We start from the raw sequence: 17,044 nt of genomic DNA, 5'->3' as shown, positions 1-17,044 counted from the left end.
GCTATTATGAGTAAATCATGATGATAAATTAATTAATATGATAGCGAAAATAATGAAGTTTACTTTTTTGTGCATATTGCTAATTCAAACAATGACTGCTACTAAAACCTAGGTGCATGAGAATTATAATTTTTCACAATGAAAAGCTAGCCACTTGCGTTGCGTGCCCATAACGATAAAACTAGTGGTAATTAATAAGTGGGAGCAAGCATACAAAAACTAAAATGTTGGCACAAAAAGACATGCACTACTTGTCAAAATCCTACTACTATAAGTTGCATAAACAACGTTATCACTATGCTCCCACATAAGGGATATAACTTACTCCCTCCTCAAATAAACTACTCTCTCCGATTCACAATAAGTGATCAATTTATTTTTTTATTTTGATTCAAAATAGTATCCATTTATTTAATCAAGAAAAAATTTAATTTATTTTTACTCTTTTATCCTTATATGTATATTCCTAAAAAAAAATTTTACTTCTCACATTAATATTTAATTAAGGGTAATTTAGTCATACTAGATATTTTTATATAGAATTTAGTATTTTCTTAATGAGCATGACTAAAGCAAACTAGTCACTTATTATGGATAGAAAAGAACAATAATTAAGGAGTGCCTAAAAAATTAAATAATGTAATAAATAAACCAATGAGTCGAGATTTTTTAAATAAAAAATAAAACTTCTGGAGGGCGGCCAACGTAAATGTCGTCCCCTTTGTCAACACGTGCTTGTGTTTTCCGTTCAACTTAGAGAAACTAGTAGCCAATCAGATCTACTACTAAAATAAATACATTTTCTTACTATTTACTATACTCTGTGGTTCACAAGAAGTGATTTTTTTAATTGTTTTCACACATATTAAAAAATTTGCCTTTTAATATTAATTATCAATTAAATTGATCATATTTGAAAAGCTTTTCTTCTACACAGTGCCAAGTATTTGTATGGGCTGCAAATTGGGATCTCTTGTAGGTGAACAAGGGGTGAGATTCAAAAATAGTCAGATTTACAATTGGTAATTGAAAATATAGCCACAGTTTTAAAATTAATCGAAATTTAGTCACTTTTCATGTAAAGATAAATCTGAACGAAAATACTGTTCAAAATTCGAAAAATATTCCAGCATAATATACTGGAGTTCCAATATAATATAATGGTCCACCATAATATACTGGTCCACCATAATATATTGGTCTAATATAATATGCTGGTCCAACATAATATGCTGGAAGTTCATACACATGTACTCCAATCTCCAGTATATTGTGCTGGAACTTTCCGTGTGCTGGAGTTCCAGCATAATATCCTAGAAGTTCATACAAAGATGCACCGATCTCCAGTATATTATGCTGGAACTTTCCGTATTGCAGCAAAATAGTGGCTATTTTTTAATGACTTTGCAAACGCTGGCTATTTTTCAATTATCAGTCTAAAAACTGGCTAGCCCGTGCTATTTTCAGGTGAACAAGGGCTTAAACTTTTAAGTTTCATGTGGGAAGAGAAATGTATAATTTTTAACCGCTTTCACAAAAAGTAACCGATAAAATATGTATATTTTTTTATATGTATAATATACACAGTTTAAACTTTTGACTAGCAAATATAATGGAAAAGGGCCAAAAATGCCCTTGAACTATTTGAAATAGCTCAAAATTGTCCTCCGTTTATTTTTGGTACCAAAAATATCCTTGCCGTCTATATTTTGAACCACAAATGCCCTTAAATCGTTAGTCTTGCCATTGAAGGTGACATGGCAGTCCAACTGGGTTAGATTTGCTTACATGGCCATTCACCTAAGCAACCCAACATGGCAAAATTATTTTTTCACAAAAATTATTTTTTCAGAAATTTTTTTAAAATACAAAATCAACACTTATTCCGAAAAAAGTATAAAAATTTTCGGAAAAATTATTTTTCCGAAAAAATATTTTTACTTTTTTCGGAATAAGTGTTGATTTTGTATTTTAATAAACATTTTCGAAATAAAAAAAATTTTCAGAAATTTTTTACTTTTTTCGGAATAAGTGTTGATTTTATATTTTAATAAAAATTTCCAAAATAAATAATTTTTCCGGAATTTTTTTACTTTTTTCGGAATAAATGTTGATTTTGTATTTTAATAAAAATTTCCGAAATAAATATTTTTTTCGGAAATTTTTTACTTTTTCGGAATAAGTGTTGATTTTGTATTTTTTTTTTAAAAATCCGAAATAAATAATTTTTCCGGAACTGTTTTACTTTTTTCGGAATAAGTGTTGATTTTGTATTTAAAAAAAAAAATCGAAAAAATAATTTTGCCATGTTGGATTGCCTAGGTGGATGGCCATGTAAGCAAATCTAGCTCATTGGACTGTCATGTCACCTTCAATGGCAAGACTAACGGTTTAAGGGTATTTGGGTTCAAAATATAGACGGCGTGGATATTTTTGGTACAACAACAAACGGAGGACATTTTTGAACTATTCAAATAGATCAACGGCATTTTGACCCTTTTTCGCAAATATAATTAGTTATGATTGACCGGCCAATTTGGGAATGCCTAATGAGTCTTAAAGATGCTTGATCAGTAAACCAAGAATTATGTTTATTGAAAACTTAACAAAGTTTTGAAGAGTCAAGAATGCTCTTGAACTAAACTCTTCCGAGATTTGCAACGAGAAATCATTTTGTTAGGTGGTTCCTTTGATTGGAGGAAAGTTATTGAGCTCAGGCCTGTAAATCTCCATCATATCCTCAGCTATTTCATATGCACGGGATGGAAAATTAAATCAAAATTTTATAGAAAGTAAGAAGTGGTAAAAAGGAGACAATTTTATGTTTATCATCATCACTAATTTAAGCATGCAATTAGACATTTTAATGTTTAAACTAAAGAAATAGCAGTAAACTTCAATGATTATAATTGCATACTTGTTTACGAATGCAGTTAATCACTTATACTAGAACATTATAGCGACTTAAAACTGGAAAATGGAGTAGGGTATGCACTTACATGATTATTTCCGTTAGGGGTGGCATGTGGGCTGGTTCGGGCCCTAAACGGGTCAAGTGGGTCGGTTCAAACGGTCCCGGTCCCTAACTAAACGTGCCAAACAGTCCCGGGCTAATCGGTCTTTTTTTAGGAATCGGCCCGGGATCGTGCTCACGAACTCATGGTCCCGGGCTAAATGGATCGGGCCCGCGGGCTAAATGGGCCCAACGGCTAAAATATTATTTTAAAAAAAAAATTAGAATTGAAATTAGAGATAAAAAGATGTAAAAAATAATATCTAGGGCAATGCCTTGTAAATTTTATTATAGAATTGTGACCTAAACTTTTTAATTCAAAATTTAAAGACAAAAATATTGTAAAGAGATATTCAAAGCAATGCCTTATAATTTTATTATAACATTAAAAAAAATGACAATATCTTTCTTAGTCTTCCTCCCCCCTATGGAATGAGCACAACAAGCTGCTAATACCATCATTGAGAAGAAAAAGAAACTAATCAAGATGTGCAAAATACAAGTTAAATAATACATACTATTTTTTGTTTATACAAGTTAATTTTTCCAAACGACTCTTATATTTTTTTTAAAAATTTACCGTTGGGACCGTTTGGCCCGCCAAGGGACCGGTCTGATCCCGGTCCCTTGGCGGGCCAAATGGTCCCGGTCCTAACAGTTCTAAGCCAAGAACCAGTCCACGAGACTGGCCTAGGCCCACATCTACAGGCCCTACCGGTCCTGGCTCATTTGGCCCGTTTGAACAGCGGTCCCGGGCCCAGACCGGCCCACTTGCCACCCTTATTTCCCTCATTACTACTTGGGGAACTTTCAGAAATGATCATTGTTTTGAGGCTTATTGCTGGGAGTATCTATAATTTAACTAATTGTACATTCCATAGCTACTAATTACTTGCCATGAGATGTATGTCGTTGTATTCAATTTGGTTATATACATTGTATTCAATTCGAATGTATTCGTTTTTATATATTTTACACTGTATTCGATTTCACTGTATTGAGTTCAGTTGTACTCAAATAATAAAAAATCAAGAAATAGGGTGTATACCTCTCTATTCAATTCGGCTGTATACACTGTATTCAATTCGGCTATATTCATTCTTAACTATTTTACATTGCATTCAATGTCGCTGTATTCAATTCAACTATATTCAACAACAAAAAAATCACTAAAACAGTAATATTCGACCGTATTCAATTCACTATATTCATTCGTAGTTGCTTTTATACGGTATTCAATTTACTGTATTTAATTTGATTGTATTCAAGTTGAGCAGGACTAAGATAGAATACTTAGAGTGCAAATTCAGTGACAGGACTCATGAGTCACACATGGATGTGAAGCTTGATACTCAAGTTATCCCCAAGAAAGGTAGTTTCAAGTATCTCGGGTCTATTATACAGGGTAACGGGGAGATTGACAAGGATGCCGCACATCGTATTGGAGCGGGATGGATGAAATGGAGACTTGCGTCCGACGTCTTATGTAATAGGAATGTGCTGCCAAGACTTAAAGGTAAATTTTATAAAGTGGTGGTCCGACCAACTATGGTATATGGATGGGGTGGAGTATTGGCCAATTAAGAACTCACATGTGCAGAAGATGAAAGTAGTAAAAATGAGGATGTTGAGATGGATAAATGGGTATACCAGGAGAGATAAGATTAGGAATGAAGCTATTCGGGACAAAGTGGGAGTGTCCTCAGTGGAGGACAAGATGCAGGAGTCGAGGCTGAGATAGTTCGGGCACGTAAAGAGGAGAAGCATTGATGCTCCTGTCAGGAGATGTGAGAGGCCGACCATGGCAGGTTTGAGAAGAAGTCGAGGTAGGCCAAGGAGGTATTGGGGAGAGGTGATTAGACATGATATGGCGCATCTTCATCTTACTGAGGACATGACCCTTGATAGGAAGGTATATATGGAGGTCGTGGATTATGGTAAAAGGGTAGTAGGTAGTTGTAAGTTTCTCCTTTTCTTATCAGTTACTTTAGTAGCACTCAAGTTCCTGCATATGCTTAAGTAGACCGTTATTTCGTCATGTAATTTAGTTCACTTATGTTATCGTATTTCATGTTGTTAGTACTAGTTCCCCCTCCTTTTCCCCCATTTTCTCTTTCTTCTTCTTCTTCTTCTTCTTCTTCTTCTTCTTCCCCTTCCTCTTCTTCTCACTCTTTCTAAGCCGAGGGTATATTGAAAACATCCTCTCTACCTTCACTAGGTAGGTGTAAGATCTGCGTATGCACTACCCTCCCCAGACCTATCACGACCCGAAATACCACCATAGATATCGTGGTGGCACTTAGTCTCTAAGACTAGGTAAGCCGATTACAATTACGTTTCGAGCCTTTTTTTAAAACATATAATTTAACATAAGTGTCGAAACCAAAAGCGGAAATAAATATAAAACCTCCCAAGACTGGTAATACTGAGTCACGAACTCTAACTGAGTACATAAAATGATCCCAAGGATCGAATATACAATACTGTTCGAATAAAAGTGTACAGTACAATAAAAATAGAAAGACTCCAAGGGACTGCGACGACCAAACAACCCTACCTTGAATCCTTGCGATCACACTCTAGTCTCTATCCGAATCCGATATCTCCAATACCTGGCTCTGCACAAAAATGTGCAGAAGTGTAGTATGAGTACATCACAGTCGGTACTCAGTAAGTATCAAGACTAACCTCGGTGGAGTAGTGACGAGGTACAATCAAGACACTCACTAGTCATTTAACCCGTGCAATATAGTAATATACAGGAATAATAGAAAACACATAACAGTGACGACAACAAAGATCAATCAGGGATATGAACAACAAGGCAACAAGAACACCATAAATATTGCTCAAACGAATAAGGAACACAAGTACAACCAATTAATCAAGTCTTTCAAATATAAATCTTTCAAATATATGGTTTTAAAATAAAAATCTTTCGAATATAATTCCTTCAAATAAATATCCTTCGAGTATAATTCTTTCAAATAAAAGTTACTCTCTGACACCTCATTTCATAATCATAAAACACGGGTCTCAACCCACTTTCATATTTTCACGGCACCTCGTGCCCATATCTCTATTACAACCGCACGGACAACTCACATACCAAAATATCAACGTATATATGATTCTATGATCAATTTATTTTCAATAAAGTAAGTTTATAATTTTTAAACCAAGTAAGAAATCAACAAAGAAATGAGTTTATTTTTGAACTCGTTTGAGTGAAGAAAATGACATTTCAATTAAAATGAAGCATCCGATAGCTACTAATTTGGATGTAAAATTTATAAATTAAAACATAATAGCAATTTCTTTTATTCGAAAGAACTCAAACCTCGAAAACCAGTAAAAACCAGAAACACAAATCCTCAGAGTCTTGTACAAAGAGCCAAAGCCAACACAATATAACAAGGAATACAAAACACATAATAAAATCAAATATTACATCACGGAAGAGCACAAGAATTTACATATCACGGAAAAAAAATATACCAAAGGCAAATGCAACCATTGAGAAATATCAACAAAGGGCACTTCCGAGGTACCGCCTCTTAGTCCCAAATCATAAATAAATTTCAACAAAGGGCACTCCCGAGGTACCGCCTCGTAGTCCCAAATCATAAATAAATTTCAATCTTTACTTATGTCACCGCGGGAGCCTTCACATTTAGTTTTTTAAAATTATTTTTCCCGAAATAGCATTCCGCGTTTTAGCCACCCTTATCACACCACATGGCTTCTAGTAGTTCCCCTACTAGCCACGCGTATTAAGGCCCCCTTATCTCACCGCATGCATTTTAACACTCGACCTTATACCATCGCATGCGTATCAATATCACAATATATCACAATTCGTACCTCAAGTGCCCGATTATCACAACATAACACAACTTCCATCTCAAATGCTCAAATATCAAAACATATCACAAATTGCACCTCAAGTACTCAAATATTACAACATATCAAAAATTGCACATCAAGTGCTCAAATATTACAACATATCATAAAAATCAAAAATACATTATTTTTCACAATAAGGAGCCCATGGCTCGACCATAATATACACAAAATTTTAATAAAAATATCCGGAAGTGAACAACTCAACAAAATAATATTTCACAATTTAACACTTTGCCTCAATATGATTTACGGTCTTTATAACTCAATACCAATTTCAACAACATAAACTGGAAAGTAATTCATCAAGGAACAACGCCTTCTTTAAATCCAATTTTTTGGCAAATAGATTAATGCATCCTTTTAAACTTACACAATAAATTATTTGCAAATGAATAATCCATAATGAAATTATCTCCAGGAAATATTAACTCAACAAAAAATGTAGGATTCACATAAAAATCAAAGTGGCAATCACACCAAATTATCATATAAAAACAAATTCAACAAAGAAGGATTTAGGCATGGTAAATAAAGGATTTACTATGTTCCAATAATTTTTTAATTTAATATATAAGGGTGCCTACAAATTTCAACCAATGTAATTTGCACATATTAACCAAGTACGTACTCGTCACCCCACGTACATAGTTTTTAATTACACAATTTTTACCTAAGACTCAATGCCTAAGGGGTAATTCCCCCACTCAAGGTAAGGCAAGATACTTACCTTTTTGAAGTTAGGACGATATTCCAAAATAACCTTCTTGCTTGAATTGACCTCCGGACAACTCAAATCTATCCAAATTAATTGTATAACTTCATTAAAATTCATCGGAAATAATTCTGGATAATAAAATGTCAACTTAAAATTTAATTCTAAAAAGTCAACGTGGAGCTCGCCTCTCGAAACCTGACAGAATTTTCACGAAATCCGAACATCCATTCCGATACGAGTTGAAACATACCAATTTTATCAAATTCCGATAACGAATCGGCCTCCAAATCCTCAATTTAAGGTATAGAATATTTCTACCATTTTCCACCCAATTCACTAATTTCATGATAAAAACAACAATAGATTCATATATTTTAACCAAAATCGAGTTAGGAATTCTCATCCCAATATTTTCCTTGAAAAACTATCGAACAATCGCCTCACCTGAGCTTCCTTCGTCCAAAAATGGAAGAATGAGACGAAGTCTCAATTTTTGACTTTATTCTGCTGCCCAGGGGTTTGTTCTTCGCGTTCGCGACCCTCCCCTCGCGTTCGCGATGAACAAATTCTTCAACAACCATTTCCAAACTCTTCTCAGACATCTTCTAGTATAATAGTCATAACTATTTGTACAAAATTTCAAATGATAAATGGTTTGACTTTTTGAAAACTAGACATCAAGGGCTACAACTTTCATGCTTTTCTAATCTCCCATTTTTTTTTTTATAGATTTCGAGATATAAGCTTCCAAAATCAGCCCTGTGCAGCAACAATTTCTTCTTCGCGATTTCCAAACTCTTCCGAGATAGCATGTAGTTTATCTATCATAACTTTTTGTACACACCTACAAATGCCAGACAGTTTGATTTTCTGAAAACTAGACACAAAGGACTACAACTCTTATTTTTGGATCATCTCCAAATTCCTATAGATTGCAAGATATAAGCTTTCAAAGTCGGGTGACGGACAACAGGATTTCCTTCTTCGCAAATGCGAGAGTCTTTTCGCGAACACGAAGAACAACACCAGACATCAGAAAACCAACATCCAAAGTAGCCCAAAATGATCTGAAACACACCCGAGGCCCCCGGGACCCCAATCAAATATACCAACAAGTCCCAAAATATTTTACGGACCTACTCAAGGCCTGAAATCACATATAAAAACATCGAAACGATGAATAACACCTAAATTCAAACTTAATGAAACTAAGAAATTCCTACTTTTACATTCGATGCTGAAACCTATCAAATCAAGTCCGGTTGACCTCAAAATTTGCACACAAGTCATAAATGACATAACGGACCTATTCCAATTTTCATAATCAGATTCCGACTCCGATATCAAAAAGTCAACTCCCCGGTGAAACTTTCAAATCTTCAGTTTCTTATTTTCACCATTTCAAGCCAAATTCAATTACAGACTTCAAAATAAATACCCAGACATACTCCTAAGTACGAAATCATCATACGAAGCTATTGAAATCATCGAAATTCCATTTCGGAGTCGTTTGCTCAAAAGTCAAACTCTGGTCAACTCTTTTTGTTTAATCTTCAAAAATAAGAATTGTCCTTTCAATTTAATATTGAATCATCCGAAAACCAAACTCGGCCACACATGCAAGTCATAATATATATCACAAAGCTACTCGTGACCTTAAGTCGTTGAACGAGATGCTGATTCTTAAAATGACAAGTCGGGTCGTTACATTCTCCCCTTCTTAAACATACGTTCGTCCTCGAACGTGCCAAGAATTATTCTGAGGACAATAAATTACTGAGTTCTCATAATCCAAAAATCCTAACCTATCGTGATGGCGCCTATATCAGTACTAGGCAAGCCGATAACATTAATAACCCACAATTTCCTTTAAATTTAAAAACGTAATGTTTAATACAATACCAAAAATCTAGCAATTTCCGATACAACACTCCCAAAACCTGGTGTCACTGAGTACATGAGCATCTAATATGAGTACAAGTCTGGAAAATATGCTCTATAATAGTCTGAGACCAAATACAGTAAACAAGGAGATAGAGAAGGAGAGACAAGGTCTGCGGAACACGGCATCTACCTCAAACCTCCTGAAAATACACTGCGCGAAATGATCAGCACCCTCTATGTTCAGGAATATCTGGATCTGCACACGAAGTGCAGGGTGTAGTATGAGTACAACCAACTCAGCAAGTAACAATAATAACTAAGGAACTGAAGATAATGACGAGCTACACAGTCATAGTTCACTTCCAGTAGTTCCAACAAAGATTAGACATGCTTTCAAATCCGACAGTTTAAGTCAAATCAATTTATACAGTTCAATTTCAAGTAATCCAGATATAAATTCTTTCAGAGATTTCACAACAATGACAGATGGCAACCAAGTGCAACAACAAATGCAAAGCAAGTACAACCTCTCAGGCAACAGTCACTCAGCTCATCACAACAGCTCAACCACTCGGCTCTCAGCCCTCAGCACTCACACTCAATTGGTACCCGCGCTCACTGGGGGTGTGTACAGACTCCGGAGGGGCTCCTACAGCCGAAGCGCTATAATCTGCATGGACAACTCACGTGCCATAATATAAATATCTGGATCCGCACGGCCAACTCACATGCCATAATATAAATATCTGGATCCGTACGGTCAACTCACGTGTTGCACGGCCAACTCACGTGCTATAGTATAATATAAGGATCCGCACGGCCAACTCACGTGCTATATTATTACAAGGATCTGCACGACCAACTCACGTGCTATATTATTACAAGGATCTGCACGACCAACTCACGTGCTATAGTATAATATCTCACAATCAGGCCCTCGGCCTCACTGAGTCATAAATCTCTCCAGTCTCTCGGGCTCTCAATAATCATGAAATCAGCCCAAACAACAATGATATGATGTATCAATAATAATAACAGAGACTGAAATAAAATGTGCAAGTAAAAACTAAGACTGAGTCCATATATAATTTAGCAGGCAATTCAACAAGTACACGACCTCTGTGGGTCCCAACAGTACTATCACATAGCCTAAACATGATTTCTAACATGATTTACAGTCAAATTTTGTCAACACATAGAGAGCATATAGCTAACAACAAATTATTCAACTTTAGAATTTCTCGGGACGGGCCAAGTCACAATCCCCTCGGTGCATGCCCACACGCCCGTCACCTAGCATGTGTGCCACCTCCAAAATAATCACATGATACCAAAATCCGGGGTTTCATACCCTCAGGATTAGATTTAAAACTGTTACTTACCTCAACCCATATAATTATTTATTCCGCTATGCCCTTGCCACGAGAATTGGTCTCCGAAATCCTCGTATCTAGCCACAATTAATTCGATTCAGTCAATACAAATTATTGTAATTAATTCCATAAGGAAATACTAATTTTTTAAATAAATCCGAAATTAACTCAAAAATTGCCCGTAGGGCCCACGTCTCGAAACTCGACAAAGGTTACATAATATGAACGCTCCTCCAACCACGAGTCCAACCATATAAATTTCACCAAAATCCGACACCAACTTGACCCTCAAATCTTCAATTAAAGCCTATGAAGATTTCTACCATTTTCAACCCATTACTTACCCATTTGAACTTAAAAATCTTTTCACAACCTTATTGGTATGTATACATAATACTTTTACACCCAAGAATCATACTATAATTCACCCATTTTTACTCCAAACCCAAAATTGAAGGATTAGGGAAAGAAATTCTTACTTCTTTGAAGCCCTAGCAAGATTTTTGTGAAAACTTCAAACCTTGAACAAGAATTGATGGATAAATCACTAAGTCTTCACTTTCTCTCTCTAAAATGCTCTCACCTCTCTCTAAAGTATAAGATTTTGGCTCAAAAATGAGGTTCAAGGGCTATAAATCGAAGTTGGGTCGGGTCAAAAATTAGAAAGAATGGAAGCTCTGACACAGTTATGCGATCGCATAACAGGTATGCGGTCCGCATACCCGCCGCATAATTTGGCCTCCAAAGCTGGGCGTTACTGACTCAGTCTGCGATCATTATGCGGTCCGCATACTTGCTCTGCGGGGTGCATAGTGCACCGTAGTTTTTCCTCAAATCTTGCCCCTCTCATGAGCCACTTTGCGACCATTATGCGGTACACAGAGTGATTCTGCGACCGCATAGTGGTCGCAGAAATGACCATTTTCCGACAAAATTTTCCTTTATACATCGGTGCATTGTTCAACCCAAAAAGTCCGAGCCGCGACTCGCAAGCTCGCCGCGAGAAATTTCTATAATCTTTGTACTAATTGATCTACCTCGGCACCACCAAACCTTAATTTCCTTAGCAAAATTTCTCCGGGGTCGTTACACATAAGTTAACATCCGGTCAACCTTTTCAACTTAAATTCTAAACCTTGGAACTAAGCGCTCTAAATCATTTCAAAACCTCACCGAACCCAAACCAATTACCTCGGCAAGCCAAATAACAACTGTAATTCACAATTTGAGAAGTAAATGGGGGAACGGGATTGCAATAGTCAAAACGAGCGGCTGGATCATTACATGAGTGTATTCTTACACACATATTCGCGGGTGATTCCACGTCACCGCAAATTTAACATGGATCCGACAACGCCATCTCAATTGAAGATTATTTCTCTCATCCATACTTATAAACTTTAAAACCAAATTTCTTACACTCCAAATATTTTTAAAAGGCCTGATTTTTATATCAACACACGGTATTAGTCTCAACCAACTGTAGCAATTTGTGCCTACGCACACATCATACGTATGCCCATAACCACATCTCTGGTCATAAAAATTGTTCATAATCAATTTCAGCATCGTCAATTAACCTCATATTAGCTAAAATCTCGTTTCAAATTTTCACAACACTGACAGCTAAATGTGAGGTATGAAGACCTCATAATTAATTACCCGACTTAACGAGTCATGTTTAACGCCACCTGGGCACTCGCCTCGTGGGCTAAAATGGCTAAATATGCACATAAAAGCACATACAAGAATTATCAAATAAGCCTAACAGGCATGACTCCCTATTAGTACTATAGTACAAATTAAATTTCACAAAAGGGAGAATTTAAAATACATGAATTTAACCATAAAGATCTCATCCTGATATAACTTCCACCGTGACACGTAGCCCGGGTTAAACATATCAAATAACATTAATCCGCGAGGAACCCATCCTAAATTCTGCATCACAAGTACTTTGCACATTGTGCCAACTGAAATTTTTCATTTTTTTCCTCTTCTTTTTAATAAATTCTGTGAAACAATTTCACAACACATAATGAACCCCCATACCGGTAGGGCATATAATTTATAAAATTATAACCAATTATCCCGAAATTACACCAAAATCCACTGTAGTAAGTAACAAAAAGTCACTTTTGGACTCATAGCCTTCAATAGTGTGCAAAACAAAATGATAGACATGGGCTAACGCCATCAAATCTCCCAACAAGGATAAACACGTGAGTGGTGTACAAATCACAAACTCTCCCTATATGGAGCACGGTAGAAGGTCTCACCTCGATAATCATAATTAAATCAAAATAAGAATAGTGCTCATTTTAATATAAATTAAATCATACCTGTAACAACACCATCTGGTCTATTGGCCTCAGCCAAGTCATAGCAATTATATCAACGGGCCAGGCCTCCCCTTCTTGGGTGCCATCTACCTACCTGTCCTTTACCCCTAACTGGTTATGCACGTGGAGTATTAACTAGAATAAAGCCTGTAGCCTGAGTGTTCTGATGAAATTCACCCCTCCCAAGTCTGGGACAATTTCTCATGATGTGCCTAGTATCACCGCACTCATAACAACCCCTCCGCGGGCGCGACTGCTTATACTGAGTTTGTGCCGGATAACTGGAATAACCACTGTTAGAACCCCATGTCGGTGGTACACTAAAAGTATTAACTGAAGCAATACAAGTATTCTGAATTACGGACTGGGCTAACCAACTTCCCGAGCCTCCACAATGATGAGTCATAGCTACAAAGTAGAATCCACTAAGTCCTCCAGAGTTCCGAGACCTTTTGGCCTCCTTAGACTCCTCCTCCTCACTTCGAACACATTCTAACATCCTGACAATCTCTACTACTTGCTGAAATGGAATGTTAGTCTGCAACTCTCGAGCCATACATATTTTAAAATCATAATCGAGTCCTTTAATGAATCTGCGAACTCGCTCTCTAATTGTAGAAACCAAGATAGGTGCATGGCGGGCTAACTCACTGAACCTGATAACATATTCTGACATTGTCATGGTGCCCTGATGCAACCGTTCAAACGTTGTGCGCCACGTATCTCGGAGAGTCTAGGGAACAAAATCTTTCAAAAGCATCGCCAAAACTTAAGCCCAATTTGGTGGTATTGCATCGGCTGGTCTACCTTCTTCGTAAACTTGCCACCATTGATACGTTGCGCATGACAGCTGAAATGTAGTAAAGGCAACTATGCTCATTTCCACAATGCCCATGGTGCAGAGAATACTGTGATATTTTTCTAGAAATCCCTGGGCATCCTCGATAGCTGTGCCACTAAAGGTATGTGGATTATACCTCTTAAATCTCTCAAGTCTCTTTTGTTTTTCTTTTGATGCCTCTGGCCTGACCTCGGGCTGAACCAGAATAACAGCTTGTACCGGTACTACACTTGGAACCTAACTAACGTGAAGCTGTTGCTCTGGAGTACGGGCGGTAGGACTCTGGACTCCTCCCCCAATCTGTGAAATATTTGGTGAAACGGAGATCAATCCCGCCTGAGTCAATGTATCAAACTTGTTTAGGAACTGTGCTAAAGTCTACTGAAGTTGGGGGGTAACAACAGGTGCCTCCGGTACCTATCCCCCAACTGGAGCAACTGGCGGCTCCTAAACTACTACTCTGACATGTGCTCTAGCTGCAGAACGTGCCCTTCCTAGGCCTCAACCTCGGCCCCAGCCACTACCTCGGACCCGGACTCTACCTCGGCCCCGGTCTCTTGCGGCCCTAGCAGAATGCGCGGGTGTCTGCTCAGTTGTTCCGGTAGTACGTGTCCTCACCATCTTGAGAGAATAGAGATACAAAGGCTCAAACTCCAAAATCAACAAATTCCGCATGATAGGAATTAAAGAAATGGAAATTTCCTAACAGTTCTGTAGCCTCTCGAAGATAAGTACAGACGTCTCTATACCGATCCGTAAGACTCTACTAGACTCGTTCGTGACTCGTAGAACCTATGAACCTAGAGCTCTGATACGAACTTGTCATGACCCAGAATCCCACCACAGGCATTGTGATGACACTTAGTCTCTAACACTAGGTAAGCCGATTATAATTACATTTCGAGCCATTTTTTTGAAACATATAATTTAATACAGGTGTCGAAACCAAAAGCGGAAACAAATATAAAAACCTCCCAAGACTGCTAATACTGAGTCACGAACTCTAACTGAGTACATGCAGTGATCCCAAGGATCGAATATACAATACTGTTCGAATAAGAGTGGACAATACAATAAAAATGGAAAGACTTCAAGGGACTGCGACGACCAAGCAGCCCTACCTTGAATCCTTGCGATCACACTCTATTCTCTGTCCAAATCTGATATCTCCAATACCTGGCTCTGCACAAAAATGTGCAGAAGTGTAGTATGAGTAAACCACAATTGGTACTCAGTAAATATCAAAACTAACCTCGGTGGAGTAGTGACAAGGTACAGTCAAGACATTCACTAGTCATTTAACCTGTGCAATATAGTAATATACAAGAATAATAGAAAAAAAGTAGCAGTGACGGCAACAAAGATCAATCAGGGATACGAACAACAAGACAACAAGAACACCATAAATATTGTTTAAACGGATAAGGAACACAAGTACAACCAATTAATCAAGTCCTTAAAATATAAATCTTTCAAATATAAGTTCTTCAAATAAAAATCTTTTGAATATAATTCCTTCAAATAAATATTCTTCGAGTAAAATTCTTTCAAATAAAAGTCACTCTGTGATACCTCATTTCATAATCATAAAACACAGGTCTCAATCCACTTTCATATTTTTACGGCACCTCGTGCCCATATTTCAATTACAACTGTACGGATAACTCACGTACCAAAATATCAACGTATATATGATCCACAGGATCAATTTATTTTTAATAAAGTAAGTTTACAAATTTTAAACCAATTAAGAAATCAACAAAGAAATGAGTTTATTTATGAACTCGTTTGGGTGAAGAAAATGACATTTCAATTAAAATGAAGCATCCCATCGCTACTAAATTGGATGTAAAATTTATTAAATTAAAACATAATAGCAATTTCTTTTATTCGAAACAACTCAAACCTCAAAAACCAGTAAAAACTAGAAACACAAATCCTCCGAGTCTTGTACAAAGAGCCAAAGCCAACACAATACAATAAGGAATACAAAACACATAATAAAATCAAATAATACATCACAGAAGAACACAAGAATTTACATATCACAGATCAACAAAATAACCAAAGGCAAGTGCGGGTGCGCAGGTGCGAGCCTAGGCTCCGCAGGTGCAAAAAGCCTGAGCAGAACCCTTTAAGTTTGAGGGTTCGATATTTTCACCCATTTTCGGATTTTGGAGCTCGGTTTGGGCGATTTTGGAGAGGAATTTTTCCACACACTTGGGGTAAGTGTTCTTGACTCCCTTGTGATTTTATTTCATGAATTAATCTTCATTTTTTGTGTATGATTATCGAATCTTCAAGAGAAATTGAAGAAAATTCCTATAATTTCACAAAACGAATTTTTGAGTTTTGAACATCGATTTGGAGTCGGAATTGAGTAAAATTAGTATGGTTGAACTTGTAATTGGATGGGTGGTCAGATTTTGTAAGTTTTGTGAGATTCCAAGACGTTTTGGAGTGTAATTTTGGATTTTGTGGAAAAATATTTGTATTTTGATATGGAATTAATTCCTATAATTGTGTGGACTGAATCAAATTTATTGTGGCTAGATTCGAGCCGTTTAGAAGTTGATACGCGCAAAATGGGATTTCTGGAGCATTTTGATCTTGCTCGGAATTGGATTCATCTTGTTCGAGATAAGTAACTCTTCTAATCTTGGAGCTGAGGGTATGAACCCTAAATATACATATTATCTGAATTGTTTGAAGGTGACGCACATGTTAGGGGACGGGCGTGTGGGCGTGCATCATAGAAATTATGACATAATTATTTTTGTTGAATTTTGTAGTCAAATAATCTTGGTATTTTCTATATAGTTTTATATGTTGAAGAAATTTAGCTGAGAATCATATTAAAAATCATGTTGAGGCTATGTGCCAGTATTATTGGGATCCACAGAGGTCATATTGCTGTGAATTATTTGTTTTAAATTGAAAATTCATACTTAGTCATATTCATTTCATTAC

Source organism: Nicotiana tomentosiformis, chromosome 4 (assembly GCF_000390325.3).
Source record: "Nicotiana tomentosiformis chromosome 4, ASM39032v3, whole genome shotgun sequence".
Classification (NCBI taxonomy): Eukaryota; Viridiplantae; Streptophyta; class Magnoliopsida; order Solanales; family Solanaceae; genus Nicotiana; species Nicotiana tomentosiformis.
This window is presented reverse-complemented; position numbering follows the sequence as displayed.